At 43.8% G+C, this 16,398-nt stretch overlaps 1 protein-coding gene across 17 annotated transcripts in view; it reads right to left on the bottom strand.

The window, feature by feature from the left end:
* SVIL (supervillin) overlaps positions 1-16,398 on the bottom strand; it is a 137,470-nt gene that overhangs the window by 76,985 nt on the left and 44,087 nt on the right. Inside the window, exon 1 of one of the 17 annotated variants that reach the window (XM_066991551.1) lies at positions 9,103-9,332. The exons of the other annotated variants lie outside the window; for them this stretch is intronic. The gene's annotated coding sequence lies outside the window, so the exon portion shown is untranslated. Of the gene's footprint in view, positions 1-9,102; positions 9,333-16,398 lie in introns of those variants that run through there. 17 annotated transcript variants of the gene reach the window in all.

The following is a 16,398-nucleotide window of genomic DNA, read 5'->3' on the forward strand; positions in this document are numbered from 1 at the left end:
CTTTATTTCTTTATCGTCCTCACATGCTCTCAAGCCCCCTACAAAAACCACAAGTGTGTGCAGTGCTCGGCAGGGCACCGATCACTAATAGCGAGGTAATCACCAGTCGGATCTGAGGAGCTTTACCAGAGCTGCACAGGAAGCCCGTGCAGCACCTGGCTGTACTGTACTTGACAAGGTCTGGGGGGATTTCACTAAGGGCATAACACACAGCCTTTTTTTTTTTTTTTAAAGCCTTCTTCCACATAAAAGTCAGTTTTTATGAGGTGGGTATGATGAAACCTAGTCAAGCCCTGGTCTGTGTGCAGGCAACGGGTGCCAATATTCCCCTTCTCCAGGGAACAGGACCGTTCCTTTAGCCAATAAAATACAGTCTTCCAATAAAGGGCATAAAATTGCATGAGAAGAGTGGAGAAACAGTCCTGAAGTCACACAAAAAAACCTTATTCCTCTTTGTTCAGGTGTCTCTCTAAAAGCACACAGCACAATAAAGAACGAAAACAGACTTCTTAGAAAGGGCACTGCAAAGCGCTCGGTGTATGGAATAACAACGTGAATCTCAGGGTTACAGCCAAGCCTGTGAAAAAAAACACTTCAGGAAAGCGAGCTACAGCTATGAACGTTTAACACAGCAGGGTTTTTTAAGCCGCCTCTCGCACGATTCCCGGTATCTGCCACACGCAGCTCGGCCTCCTCCGGGCGCGGCGGTACTGGGTCGCATCTCCCGGGGTCTGGGCTGGATCGGATCGGGGCTGCGCGCTCCTCGCCGCCATCCAGCACGTTCTGTCCCCAGACACCACCACCGCAGCTTGCCTAATAAGGCCACACGCGAGTTGAGTGGCTGCCTTGTAGGTCACCCCGCGTTCACTCGCCGCCCCAGCCCTCCTCCGCCACCCTTGGGTGCCCAGGGCGAGGGCCGCACCTCAGCGCGGGGTGGGAGAGGAGGCCATAGCCGGCGGCGGGGGGGAGGCAGCACGGGCGGCACAAAGCCGCTGGCAGCTCGCCATGCGGCCCGTTTGAGGATCGCTGGGCCGGAGAAATAATGGGGTTTCTCGTTACGTGAACTGCTCGGAAGTAGGCCAGCAGCGTGGGTATAAACAGCCACCTTCACGGCTCCTGACAGCAGGCAGGTACTTGTCGAGCACGAGAAGCAAATGAACTAGATGAAAGGAAGGAGCAGACAGGCGTTTGAACAGTGCTATTTAATTATTTAGCACTGTTGATCAGTTACAGTGAGATTTGCTGCAATTCAGACAGATGGCTTCAAAAGTAATGATCTACTCTCCCCAAAATAACTACCTGGCAAAAAATCTGCTCCTGCTGCTTGCTGCCTCGCTTGTAATTCTGACTAGCTTTTCCTTCGCACCTCTCCCAGGGGAATTTCATAGAATGGCTCGGGTCGGAAGGGACCTTAGAGATCATCTTGTTAACCATCATTAAGCATCACTTAATGCTAGATTTGGACACCATCCTATCCTCTTTCACAGCGCAGGGTCTGCAAGGAAAGCAAAGAGCCTGCTCCGAGGCTGGAGCCAGCAGGCAGAGCGCGGTCACCTCCGCCGTGCTGCTGCCAGCCCCCTCCGGGGCGCCCAGAGCTGCACGTCAGAGCAGACAGTGTACTTCAGGCCAGACAGGGCACTTCAGTCCCTGTCTGGCACTGTACAGTAAAATATCAAGGCAATTCAACTGCTGCTTGTACCTTGTTATTTCTAAAATCAGCAACCAATCTTCTAAGTGCTTTGCGGCCTTGAATGAAACAGCCCCGCCGAGTGCACTGCCCGAGGGCTGCAGGGGCTGGCTGTCCCCTTTCAGCAGAGGGCACAAAGTCTCCAGAGGACATGGGAGGCACCGAAGAACAAACGGGGGATGCTGCCCGTTGTTCTGGAAACTTTTAGTCCTCAAAATTTGGAAACTCAGTACAACAGCTTTGAAGTACTGAAGAAGCACTGCCCTGTAAGGGTTTAATACCTGCCTAGGACAGCTAGTGGTAATGATGAACTTACCAAATGTTTCTCACAGCTAGAAAGATCTCCAACACACAGTGATTAAATGAAGCCATGATTATCACTCCATCAAAAGAAACCAAACTGCCACAGGTATGCCCTATTCCTGCAATGAACCCTAGGTTCATACTATTCAGAGGCAAAGTGACAGCATATATGGCCAACTCTGTAGATACTCTGTAGATACTGCACGGTGAACAATACAGCTGCAAATCACGCTGGCAGTTTGTAAGCTTAGCCATTAGCATCTCAGGTTGAAGCTGTGCCCAGATGCACTCACAGATCCTGGCTCAGAACTGCTGATTTTCTGCTAAAAGTGCTTTCTCACCCAATAAGCTTCAATAATACAAAGAAATGGGACACATTCAAAAAAGGGTCAGAAATGATTACACACAAGTAGTCCTAAAATAAGCTAACTCGCTTTGTGTCCAATTTGCTTAGATCAGCAGCACAGTATGTTCTCATTACTATTTAATATTTATAACGAAAGCTGTATAAAACTAAATAACACAATAGAAATGAGATGGATTGGTGCATGCATGCATTAGACAGATCTGTCAGCAAAGTCTTATGAAGAAGAATAGCACCATGGACTATGCAAGTCAGTCACACTGCACAGACATCCAGGCTGGGCTGAGAGAAAACCTACCAGGCTTGCACTACTTTATAAAGGAAATGCATTTCAAAACATCAACATTTTTCTAGTCTCTCAGAATACACACTGACAAACCCAAAGTACCAGGGGGAAATCTGTCTTTCTTTTTGGTTAAAAAGGAGAATAAAGTCAGACACATCCAAAAAGCCACTCACAGGTAATTATTTGGCATCTGTTAATTTAGGGCCGTTCGTGCAACTGCACACTAGATGCTATTATACTTTTGCAGTTCTAATTTCAAATGGAGGTAAAGTAACAGTTGACATTTTTCCATTCTAACACTCCCATTTTCCCATCTCAGCTCACAGACATTAAGAATTTATTTATCTAAACTGTCCTATTTTGGGGACAGTTCAGAAATACCGCAGTATTTTCTCCACAGTTATTAAGAAAAAAGATGAAGAAAAAAAACCAAGAATTAACATTTTTGTATCTATATACGAAATATCTTAACTGCAAAAGGAGACTTGGTTGGTACAGAAGTCACCCTCACTAGGAAGCATGGTATTCTCACTGTTCACAACAAAGCAGAGCTGTTTGTCAGCTATACCTGATCAGTGCAGATCTAGGGAGTAAAGATCTTGTTGAATTCTTCAAGAAGAGGGTTGGAAGGTACTTTCAGCAAAATCTATGCACATCACAGGTGACACTTAAGGAACAGGCTAATGGCTCACACAAGTCCTCTGCTTTAAATCAAGGCTGAAGAGTTTGTTTTTTTCACACACTCCCCCGAGCAGGCCACTTCCTCCAGTGACCTTACAACAGCCGACTCCCACCTCAGACCTCAGCCATATGAGAGGAAATACATCTACCACAATCAACAGTTACATGCTGCAGGCACACATTTGGTCAGACGAGGGATGGGGTTTCAGTGAGATAATGGGGGAGGTTCTTCCCCCTGGTTTAAAGACAGTCCCTTCAAGCTGGAAAGCAAAGTAGCGGTGCTACTTTGGTCAACTGAAATGTAGCAAGCAGAGAAAACAGAGATCCTACAAATCTCTGAGTGGATGCAGATGTATAGGAAGTTGAGAGGTTCATTATGCTCTCTCCCAAATGCCCCCCTGAGAATGTACAGGGTACAGCCACCAAGGCTGGTGCAACCTGGATGCCTGCGTGCTGGCAGAAAGGGGAGTGCTCTGCCACGCTGCAGCTCGTCCCACGTGGGAGCACTCGCCCCAGATTTCACCCGTCTTGGTCTTCCCAGGACGAAAATTGCCTTTCCCAGCTCCACTCCTTTTCCTCTCCTAGTTCTCATCATTGCCAATCCTTCTTTTCTGGTTCTATTCCTGCTGCCCTCTGCATACCTCCACCTTCCTCCTGCACCTCATCCTCGGGGTAATCCCACCACACTTGCGTTCTTCAGTGCTTCCCAACCTATTTCCACTTCTCCCCTGCCTCTTCTCCAGGTCCCACTGCAGACTCTCCCATCACACCCAGTCCCACTCTCGTGGCTCCCTTCACCCACTCCACCCCTGCCCCAAACCAGGCCGCCTTCTTGAGCAGGGTTTTGTTTTCCTTCTCCAGAAGGTTTCAGCACAAGACTGTCCAGTCCAGTAGTCTTGCTGCTTGATATTTACCCTTCCTTCATTAGGAGAGATCTGCACATTGTGAGAGCTGTACCAACCCAGAGCGCACAAAGCTCAACTTCAGCAGCACGCCACAGAGCACACCACCAACTAGAGGGCCATGATGTGAGCATGCTGATGGTGGTCTTGGACACTTTTCTTCTGCAGGTGAATTCCCTTCATCAGTCAACTTGTTTGTCCCATGAATAGCAGCGAAGGAACACTGTGCTGTTTGAAGAGAAGCACTGAGTGTGTGTAATGGAAAAAAGAGACATCCCTTAGAAGAAAGGCAAGACGGACAGCTTAAACAAATTAGATTTGGAAAGAATGAAGGACTCCATGGATGTCTTGATGGTCAGCAGGTAATACAGTCACAACTAGTTACAGGAAGAATTCCACATTGCTGGGTGCTGGACTAGGCCTTTGCAAGGCAGGCTGTGCCACCCAAGTTCTGAAAATATACCTACAGCAGCATTTGTCTTGAAGCGAGGAAAAACACCGCTGAGGAATAGCACATTACCACCTAAATCACAGACAGGCACAGTACAGAACTTCTTAGCCAGCAGGCACAGTGGTACGTAGCCCTGTGCCAAGTGATGCTACAAAACCCTCCGTCACGTCTGGATGCAGTCTGCTGCTGAGCGAGATATTCAAGGCTTGGCCAAGGCAGCAAAAACATGCTTAGCTGCAGCAGGACAGAGCGCAGCGTGGGCTGCAGAACCCAGCAGGGAAATGGGGCCCACACTGCAGCAAGACTTCTCTTCCCACCCCCACTGCCTTCTCCAAATCCAGGTCCTTGCAGTTCTGCAGAGCGACGAGAGGTGGAGAATTCGGGGATACATGGACCCTGACAAGCCTTGCTGTTAAAACACCTCATCATCCTTCACAGGCATCACAGCAACCGCTAAGGCTGTACCCTCAGCTCCTGATCCAAGCACCAAAGTGAGATTTTATACGAGCTTCAGCACTTTAACAGCGTGTGTGGGGCAGTTGCACAAGAAATTCACTGAAACACATCTAGTTTAGTGTTAGAACAATGCCCCGCTCACAGAATCTGCGGAAGGCAATCTTACGGCACAAGAATAGCCCTCCTTCCTGCAGCAGGGAGCCTCCGGGAGCCATTTGGGAACTTTATTTCAGCACACCAGCAGTACTGGCACATTTGCTATTAAATTGATATATCAGCACTCCATGCAAAGCATTTTGAAGTCCAAGCAAGATGCTTGTTTTCCTCACTGCCTTTCTACACCTGGCCTGATCTATATATGTGCTACATGTGCTAATGAAAAAACTGAGTAAAAGAAAGCAGTAGAAAATCTAGGTAATCATCAGTTTCTCCAAATAAATGATTTAACAATTTGTATCACACTTCGGCATAAACATATCTTGCTTTGACTTCAAAATCAAGTTCTCAAACAGTCAAGTAAACAGAAAAGAGCTCAGTCAAGGCTACAATTCAAGACATTTAGACTATCTTGTAAGTGTATTGCCTGCCAATGGCTTTAAGTCAAACTACAGTAGTAGTTTAAACTCCCATGGAAAGTATGCCTGCATTAAAACCCAGTACAAGAAACTTAAACATCCTGACAGCATGTGGCCATGCATGAGGTCACTATGAAAAGCTGCAGCATTTTCTTCAGGTCTTTATTTTTGTTTCCTGGGAAGTCTGAAACCATAATCAGCAGCTTATACCCAAAGTCTGTATTTCAGACAGCACAGACTGGAGCAAGTCCAGGAGTTGCATTAGCTCACAATATGCAGTAAAATAACAAAACCCTATCCAAGAAGATCTGGAGCACCAGAATGCTATTTAATAAAGGCTGACCAAAACTAGACGACCGCTCCTAGAGAGGACACTATATAGGGATTTCACTTGGAAAGCAGTTTCATTTTTATAGTCAAATTCACACTTCTCTCCCTCAAGGGAGGAAAAAAACATTCTATTAAAGACTTTGGCATATGTAAGTTCTCAGCTAGTTGATTTTTTGAGCTTTTTTGATTGCCAAGATTATCTTTATTTCTTGCAAGTCATTATGAGGAACAGTATGAGAGTGTCCACAGTTTCTGATATTTCAAGGGTCTGAGGGTACGTAAAAACCATCCACACAGAAACTGTTTTCTACAGAGGGCCCACAGAAAAAAAAAAAGATAGAGTTATGTTGTGTTTTTGTTTGTTTATTTCTTCTTTTCCACTTCTTAGATTTGTTTCAGCTACAGACTAAGAGAATTTTCTGTTAGAATAAACACAAAGCCTTTGATGGAAAGGGTCTTATTTACCCATACAATCTTCTCATTCTGTAATCAGGAAGCAAAGAGAAACAGGAGGCAGGCAGCTTGGTAAGGAAACTTGAAAAATGACTTCCAAACATAGAAAGGCAGGGAAAAGAATCGAGGAGACTAAACGATGCCAAGGTGAATCAGCAGCAGGAATGCCAGAAATCTGCATCAGTGTACACCACTGCCTGCTTTATTTAAAAAGTCAAGCAGTTGTTTCTTTGTGTTAGTGATAAATTGGTAGTCCAGGTACTTTTCTTCCTAAAGGGTGAAAGCATGTCACTGAGGGCATTTCACATTCACTACTTTGTGGCAAGTACCTTAAAAGGAACATCCAGTAACTTGAGTTGTTAAATAACGTGACAAATTTACTGCCGCCACCTCAAAATAAAGCTTACCTTTTACTTCTGTTGCCTTACCTGAAGGCTTAACTTCTCCTGTTCTGAGACACACTTTTTTTTTTTCCCCTTAATAACTTACATTGCGAAGAAGATAAACAAGTACAGACTCCATACAGGATACTTCAGTTTCCAAATTTAGAGACTGTAGCAGAGCCTTGACTTCTTTTCAGTGACCCTTGCTAGGAAGCAGGGTTTAGAAAATAATATAGCAAGAACGAGACCTCAGAACGCATTTGGGGTTCCATTATGTAAAACCAGTGCATAGTTATACCCATCACAGTCTAATGGAATTGGGAATTATTATTTTTCTTCCCTGCTCCCATTTAGAATTCCTCTTATTCCAGCTTTACAGAGCATGCTGCCTACGTTTGCCACAAAGGAAAGCCACTTGGGTGATGCGCGACCAGCACGCAGACAAAGCCCTTACCTTTGTTAGAACCAAGCCACCACTCTCCAGTAAGCTCCAACTAGATGACAGTTTTTCCTGTAACTTGTTCCATATCAGTAATTGTTTGAATGTGTAGTGCTGCTACTTCTTTTTGGTCAAATTTTAAAATGACGTATTAGTGTAAGCTTTTAATATTAGTTTCTCTGTGTGATTGTTACACAGAGGCCATACTCCAGCTATCTAATGCCTCGAGACCAGTTGCAGGGTAGCTTGGTGTTCAGTTTAGGTTTTCAGGAAATCTCCTGAGATCCATAAGCCAGGTTACAAAAGTAGACAGTGGTAGAAGGGATTTACAAGTAGTTACTAGTCTTAAAGGAATTTGAGAGCAAAACACAAAAATGCCGGCTCCAATTCTAGCCACCATGGCTGAAGTGCCACGCGAAAGGGATATTTAAGCATACCTCAATATGGGGAGTTTCTGAAGAACTGCCTTCAAGGAAGCTGAGACACAGATGTGCCTTACCCTACAACATCAAGGATCACAGAGGATGATGTATCTGATGTATCCGATACATGTCAAGCTGTTCCCAATACATGACACTTTTTTTTTTTTTTCCACTGTTGGGTCACCAGGTTGGAGGAAGCTGGCTTCCAGCAGAGCAAGCACAACTACACCCCTTTCCTGACACACAATTTATCTAAATTAGATTAAGCCTTTCTGACCTCCTCCACCTACCCAGAGCTCGGGTTAAATGCGAGGGTTACCTCTGCAGCCCCTGCAGTACCGACAGGACACAGCTGAGCAAACAGCTCTGCCCTCTTAGCACGCAGCAGTGGGACTCAGGAAAGAGAACAGGCTGCTTTCCGGACCACTCAAATGGCATCAATCGTTTTGAACATTATAATTGCGATGCAAAGTCAGGTTTGCATGATGAAGCCAGATATCATAACTTTAAAAGCAACTGTTAACATATACAAGGGTTAACTTAGAGGGCATTTGTACAGACAGCCCATTAAAACGAACTAAGAAGTCAGAAGATAATGACTGCTCCTTTAACATGTTTAATCTGACGCTGCTTAAACTATACCATTAATCATTTTAGGGTACAGCACTACAGAAAAAAAAGTGAAAAGCTTCAGAAAGAGCACTGAATAGTTTTCCTCTGCTCTCCTCCACAGCACACAGTCTAATATACATTGACAGTGCACTGCCAGACGTGTATTGAAACAACCACCTTGATAAAACATCCTAATTCTAAGCCTAAAAAAACACGTTGTCAGCTCTATTAGAGCAAGCAAAGAATCTGTCATTTTGCAAAGCCTTGAAATTGTTTCTTAGTGTTTCAACTCTGAATTTTGTTGCTATTGAGGAAAATTATAGATTAAAAGGAACAAACAACCCACTAACATTCAGGGGTTCTGTTAGAATAGATTTGATCTGATTTTGGAAGCAAGTACTTTGGTCTTTAATAAATAAATAAATAAATAAATAAATAAATAAACAAACAGTAGAGTTGTTTTTTTTTTTTTTCCATTTTGCTATTAACTTTACAACAATTGACCACTAGGTAACCTCGTACTTTAATAATGGTAGGCTAATAACAGAAACCTGTTGACAAAGAAGGCTTGAAACTACATTTGTCTGATAAAGTTCCTTTAAATAAACCAGACTCCATTTATCTAAAAATGAATCTGATCTTGCAATCTCAATTCTCAAAAACAAAACAAAACTAATAAAAATAAAACCTTCCAAAGAGACGACGAAGAACTGAACTTTCCTAACTCCCGTAGACACGAAGAAAAGCTGTGTGCTCACCAGGTAATAGGTTTATAGCCTCTCCAGACCGTAAACTCCTTCTTTCTTTCTCCAGTAAATCAATTATCTTCCCCACCCCGCCGAAGGAATACCACACCAGCAAGCTCCTCTTTGACAGTTCAACCCATATCTCATTAAATGGAGTAGTTTTTTGTAACTTCTGTTTAACCTTGAAATCTTCTGTTTCTATTTCAGACGCGATGAAGTGCTGGTGTGCCTGAAAGCTTGTCTCATTTTTTCCCCCCTATACCAGCTGGTCTAATAAATTACCTCTTCCTAACAACCTTATGTTAGCTATGCCCTTAGAACATACAGCAAAAACACTATTATGCCACTTCAACTTGGAATTAAACCCTGATTAAAAGCACTTCTGGCATAGAAAGAAAAAGGAAAAAAAAAAGCCTCCCAAACTACTGCCTTGTCTTGTAAAGGTACCTGTTCAACTTCCCACTTATTATGCAGATGAGAGTTTGTATACAAGGAAAAACTCACTTATTAAACACCTTTCAGGAACAGAAACATTTTCGATCTACGCTGCTCTTTTTTTTTTTTTTTTTTTTTTTTTAAATGTTTGGACATTTCGGTAAGCTTGAGGTGACTTCAGGGCTGATGGTTAGGTGCTTAAACTATTTGCTACAGAGCAGGAACATATAACCAGCTTGCACTATTTAAGTTTAAAAACAACTTTTTTTATTTAATTTGAGAAAGAGAAGAGAGCTGGGGAAGGCACAGTTTGTTGCAGATAAATCACCTCTTTTCAGTCCGCGGGTAAAGGTCCTTTTTTTTCCCCGAGGTCCGGCAGCTGGAGGCTCAGCTCCCGGTGCAGACATGCCTTTATTTGGGAACAATGCACGAGCAGGCAGGGCAGGGCTTTTTCATACACGGTGCCCAGCCACATGCAAAATAACAACTTGGCAAAACGAGGGGCAGCCCTGCACCATCGAAACAGCCATATGCTCCTCTAAACAACCCTGGACAAAAAAACAAACGCGGGATTTAGTCTGACAAAGCAATCAGACAAAACCCCTTTGTAATTGCTTATTAATCATTAAAGGGAAGAGGAGAAACCTACTCTCCGCTTTTAGGCAGAGACAAGAGCACCACAGAAATCCTATAAAGCTTCAAGTTCACCCAGCTGTAACTCCTTAGGATACTTGTTGCCTGCATCATGGTGCTATCTTCAGCACTGCGACGTATTTGCTTGAGAGCAGGGGCTGGATCCAGATTACGCAGCCACACGTAACGCACAAGCAGCACTGGCTATGAATGGGGTAGGGACAAACAGCTAACTGAAATGCTGCCAAATGACTGCGAATAAAGCTTCAAACTGGGCACCATCGATGTACCGAAATGCAGGAATCACCTCAAATGTTGGCATTAGGGCTCATGGGCTCGCTGTAATACCTACACGATGACTGCTTGGGATCACATCCCCCTGTCTTCCCACAGACAGGGAAGAGAGATTATTTTTACACACCTCCTGACCAGCCCACTTTGACAAAAATAAACAGAACTACGACTCGAGGCCAGCCATATTCCTTACAGTCCCATCTTCCAAGCACCTCAGAAACATAAGCAGCAGAGGAAACCAGAGGAGAGCAGGAGACCCTACAAATTTTAAGTTGCTCACCTCGGATGCTCACCCTACCTCACAGGCCACATGAGATCTGTTTGCATTTCCTTTCTTCGCTCTGCTTTCTCTCACACCAAGGAATGCTCTCAGCTAGGAGAGTTATCATATCTTCAGCAAGTTTTATTTTATTGAAAAAGACATGATTAAGTCCCATCCAGGCACCCTCACCCCCAATCTCCTTCATCTCAGATCTCGCCAAGGTCATATAAAAGAACCTTAAAAAAAGGCACTGAAGCAAAATAGAAATCAAAGGTATCTATTTAAAGGCACTTTCATCTTCCTCAGAAAAAGAGTATTTGTTCCAGAAGCTGAAGTTCACGTTCTGTACAGTCTTTAGCTTGGATTATCCCCTGTGCTCCTCCGGGAGCACTGGCTCAGCATTGCTGAGGTAAGGAAAAAATGTTCACTTTCACGTTGCTATCCAGTCACTGCAGATACCTCCAGCACTTGCACTGGGTGCACCATCACCACCAAGCCGGCCGCTCACTTCCAGCCTTTCCAGACCACGCTGTTCACAGAAATACCTGGCTGTCACGGCAGACCCATAACGTCCCAAGAAATATCCCACCTGCGTCCATCCTTTGATGGACAGCAGGTTTGATTACATCAGTCGCTATGCCTGTGGATACTGCTCACCTTGGGAGGGCATCCAAAGAACCTCCTGAGCCCAACCTGCTCAGCATCTACCTAAAAATGCCAATTCCCCATCTGAAAAGTCCAAACAATTCAGACAAGAAAACCAAGTACAACGGCAACATAATAATAAGGCTGTGGGAGAAAGGAGGGGAAATAACTAATAAAAAACTCAATTTGCTAAGGAGAAACCTGGACTTCAAACAAAGTGGATTTTCTTCCCAGGGGACAGGCTAGTGATGGAGGCTCAGCATCTGGTCAGTCCTTCCTCCCTGACAAGCAGCCTCGCTGTCTCCTGCACAGACGCAATCAACACAATTTTGCCTGCCTGCAAGTTACAGTCAAAAGGCTCTTGTCCAGAACAGCTGAAGTTTGTTTTCCGTCATCAAACACATCTTGCAAATATGTATTTCTTATTTTACCCAACTGATCTCCAATAGAGAGGCCACACAGCTAGTGTCTTTGGTGAGCCTAGAGCAGGAAGGGCGAGAGCAGAAGGGTCGGGGAGAGACGGAGTCTGCAGCGTGAGTCACCTCGTAACAGGGGATCCAAGGCCGAGGAATAAGCACGGAAGACTTCGTACTTAGTGATGCAAACTGTGACATTGTATACATGACAAACATATTTTCCTCTTCCTCTGAAGGCAACTGTAAAAAGGCAGCCCAACTTTACACGCAAAAGCTGACATTGCCTCTTTAGTCACCCTACAACAAGGGCTGCTGAAGGCTGAGGTAAGAAGTGATTTTCCTTTTCTCAAAATTGAAGCAAGTCTCACTGGACACTAGCGATTTCCTGCTGCCCTCCCCCAGCTTGTGAGAGCTCTTACAAGCATTATTTCTGATATGTCAAACTTCAGGGCTTCTTGCAACTTTATGGCTATACAGCATCTCTACCACTTACTCACAGCTGAAAGTTGCCTCTTTCAAAGTAAGATTTCAACTTCTTAACAAGTCAGAACTCTTTCTGAAGCCCTCCCAAACCTTCAGAATCCTACTCAGCATGTTTTGAGATTCTCAGTTGTTCTCAGACTTTTTGCTGGTATTCACGAACTGCTCCATCCATGCTTACAGCGTTTGCTGTTCCTTGCTCTGGCAGAAGACGGGAGATAATCAGCTGTTTCATTTAATTCCTTGACCCAAGCAAATGACTAGTTTAGTTTGGTTTAGATTTTAGCTTTACACCACATACAAAAAAAAGAAATCCAAGTATTACTTTTATTCCTCTTCCTCCTACCAGTTGTGCTGTTAAAAGGGTCCTATGTTACAGATCTTGATTCAGGAAACACAATAGCATGTTCTTTCCTAGCACCCTCTCTATTTAAGGAAGGAAATGTGTGGGGTTTTTTTTGTTGTTGTTGTTGCTTTATTTTGTTTTGTTTGTTTGTTTGTTTTTTAAAGTGGAACATTATTAGTTACATTATAAGTAACATTAATTAACATTAATTTCAGTAAGGTCCTAAAATTTAGGACTTGACTACCTTGATTCCAAATAGTTCATCATTTTTGCCCATTGTACCTCAATAGAGTCACATATGAGGGATTTGCTTTGGCAGTTCGAAAGTTTCAATCAATACCGTGGAAAATTAAGAATACAGCGACCACCAGCAAAAACTAGAGATTTTTTAAATTCGTTTCTGCCAAATGAGACCAGAACCATGACCTCTGGAGGTCTCTCCAACCCTCAGCAATTCTAAGAGCATTATAAATTACTTCTGTCCTACAAAACAGAAATCATATTTTTCATAGCTCTTTCAAGAGGCATAGAGTCTCTTAAAAGAAAGCAACAATCATTAAAACTGATCACTACCAGGAGTGAGTACAGTTACTGTGGTATTGGTGTCCCCCATAACAAGTCTAGTGAATGACACAGATAAAACATCACATCTACCGACAACTGGCAAGTTTTGAGAGCCACCACAAGCTTCCCAACCCAGCAGGGTACTTTATGGCAAGCAAGCCAGAAATCGTGAACAACTCAGTAACAAAAATAATCACAAAAGACACAATCAGCTACTCAACTACTTGAAGCCAATTTATTTACACAGTAGCGGGATGTAAATACTTCCCCTCCTCTAACCACTAGACTTTGAGCTCAGGGAATATATCGAGAGATTCAGAGCCTACATCCAATACTGTAGCTCCCTCTGATTGCCGTATTGTGTAAAAACTATTGTGAGCGTATGCTCAGCCTAGTTAGCCAAGAACTTTACCATCTCTATAATTAACTCCGCAGTCTGACATCATCACCCCCTAAAGGTTCTCTTAAAGTTTTAATAGCCTGGTTTATGAATATTCATTTGCCAGCGTTACACTTCCTGGGATTTATGAAAACCCAATGGCACGTCAGTTCCCAAATAGGTTCCATTATTCCTGCTGCTTCCTCAGCATATTTATTACAAACCAATTTTATGCTGACAGAAAGTGTATCGAGCCTGCAGTTGGTCCAGCCATCTAGGTCATTTTGGAGAGATTAATAGGCACAGCAGACATCTGAGTGCTACTTCTAAGGATGCCTACTCATCCCCCCGCCGGACAGGATGCTTCCTCACAGGCCTCGTTGGTTCTAGCCTTTACACCCTCTTTCTCCCTTATCTCCTCCCGTTTCTCTCCTCCCGCATGGCGCAGGAATTAGACGCCAGGCATGCAACAACCAGCCCGTCAAAGTCTGCCACCATGTCAGAAAGCAGTCGCGTATTCCCAAAGCCCAAACCACAAGGGGTTTATGAGTTTTGTAGAGACAACTATTGCGTGCAGTCAGCTTGCTTCAGCAAATGCTGCAAGTCGGACGACACTGGCACACTGCAACAGCTATATAAAGTTTGTGACGCATTATTCCATTACCAAGAGGCATAAACACTTCTTCTGTACCGAAATATGTAATTCGCTTGACAGTCGCGTCCCCCCACATCACCCCTGAACCGTGACAGTGCTTAAAGCCACTGGCTTGGGCATTATTGTGTTTCACACACGTGTGGTGACCCAACCTTCCTCAGATGTTAAAGCATCTCCTTATTTTAAAAAGGGAGCTCAATGAAAGTTCACAGTACAAGTAAATCAAAAGCTCTTATGAATTGAATCATGCGACAAATGTTTAGAGCACAGTTTGTAAAGGCATGTGGAATTTAAGGCCACGTTAAATGTACTAAGCCAGGTGTATTTTTACTCAATTATTCAGAAGCTTCCTCCTAATATTCATGCAAGCTGGTAAGCAAAACTAGAAAGCCAAATAGTATGTGCCTTTTCTCTCATCTCTTCCCTGACCGGGCTCTTCCTTTGTCAGCAAAGCTGAGCCTCAAGAAGTCTCAGAACTACTTTTGTCATTTCCTAACAGAACGAATTTCAATAGACCTTTCTGAAGGCATCATCAAGCCTTACCGTAGAACAATTTATGCAATTATGTGATTTTCCCCTCACCATCCCCACTACAGTACAAACACGCAGAGTTTTGATCTGCCGTAAACAAGCATTCAAAGTTTCTGCTTTGTTTGAGTTTCTGCTCCAAATATTTAAAAAGCAAAGGAAAGATCTCAACTTCAAGGAGTCGTTTCCAGTAGTACTGTCTGGCAAATGATTACATTTAAAACAGAACCTGCAGACTATTCAAAGTTAGCAAGGGAAGAGGGGGACAGAAACACAGATAAAGGATAACTTAAGTAATAAAAAAAGGATTTAATCCCTGGAGGGTAAGGAAGGGGAAATTAGAGACCAGCAACTCAAAGGCAGTCAGGAAGAAAGGTCAGAAGTCTTGAGGGATGTAATCATGATCCTGTTTTAAAAAGGGAAAGGCTATAATTGTGACTGATACAATGGCCTATTGGCCAGTCCTTAAAGTGTGAAGTACCACAAATAAAATGCTTTACAGAGCATCACTTGAGCTTTTTCAGTCAATGCTTCCTTCAGCTCCCAGGCCACAGCTTTGGGAATTGGGATAAAACTGTAAATTCTTACCAAAACCTAGAGAAAAACTCTGGTACTACAGGCAGTCCCTGACACCGGTCAGACTACAGCAGGCACAGCATCACTGTGGTTAAACTACACTATTTTTGTTTTCCTTCTCTGGAGAAACCAGGCTATTTGGCCTCGTTTTTTTCTCTCCCAGACCTCTTTGGGGAGGGGAGGGAATAATTTATGTTATGTCTTCAGAACACAAAACCCTATTGTCGGTCACAAGCAGCCTGTTTGCCCCAACAGGGATAGATTCTTTGTGGTGGAGGGGGAAGGGGAACCTTTCCTTTCTAAGCAATCTCCTTGAGAAAGAGAATGCTTTTATTAAAACAACAACAGAAGGTTAAAATAAATTACTTCAAGAATCCCTGAGCTAAAAGCTAGATTTTTGCTTTTCTAAGAGCTCCAATTGGAGGGGGGAAAAAAAAACACAAACAAATCTGTGCTGCAAAACTACACCACCACCACCCATTTATTTGTTTATTTTTATGGACTTGCAAGCTAAATCCCCAGCCTGCAACAAAACTATGTTTGGGTAGGCAGCAATCTTTAGAGCTAAACAGCTACAGCACTTGGCAGGTGGTTGTAGGAAGGACTTTTAGCTACATGGAAAAGAACAGTAGGCTCGGTAAAGCTGAATGCCCAGGTTTTTTTGGCATCCAATGCTCTCGTAGGATATAGTGCCACATTGGCCAGGGTCAGGGTCCTGCGTTATGTACATATTTCCTAACTTTACAGCTCAACTGCCTTGCTAGACCACCCACAAAGAGTACAGCTTGATGCCCACGGGAACAGTACTACCAACTCCGTTGTTTTTTACTGTGCTCTACTTAACCCCAGTGAACTTACAGAATGGCTCCTCTGCCGCGGGAAGTTTCACGTCTCTGCCCAGCGTGATACCCCAGAGCATCACTTGGTGGGCAGAAGGATGCAGCTCAGCTCCATCACCATGCACGTTTAGGTTTCAGCCTACCAGTCCTGTAATGTGCAAGGGCCACTCTTAAATTTTGCTCCCCTGCTAATGGGAAGTGGTGTTCAACACAAAAACCTAGGTCTGCTGAAGCAACGCAAACGCCAGAAGACTAC

The sequence above is a fragment of the Anser cygnoides genome, chromosome 2 (assembly GCF_040182565.1).
Source record: "Anser cygnoides isolate HZ-2024a breed goose chromosome 2, Taihu_goose_T2T_genome, whole genome shotgun sequence".
In the NCBI taxonomy this organism is placed as follows: domain Eukaryota; kingdom Metazoa; phylum Chordata; class Aves; order Anseriformes; family Anatidae; genus Anser; species Anser cygnoides.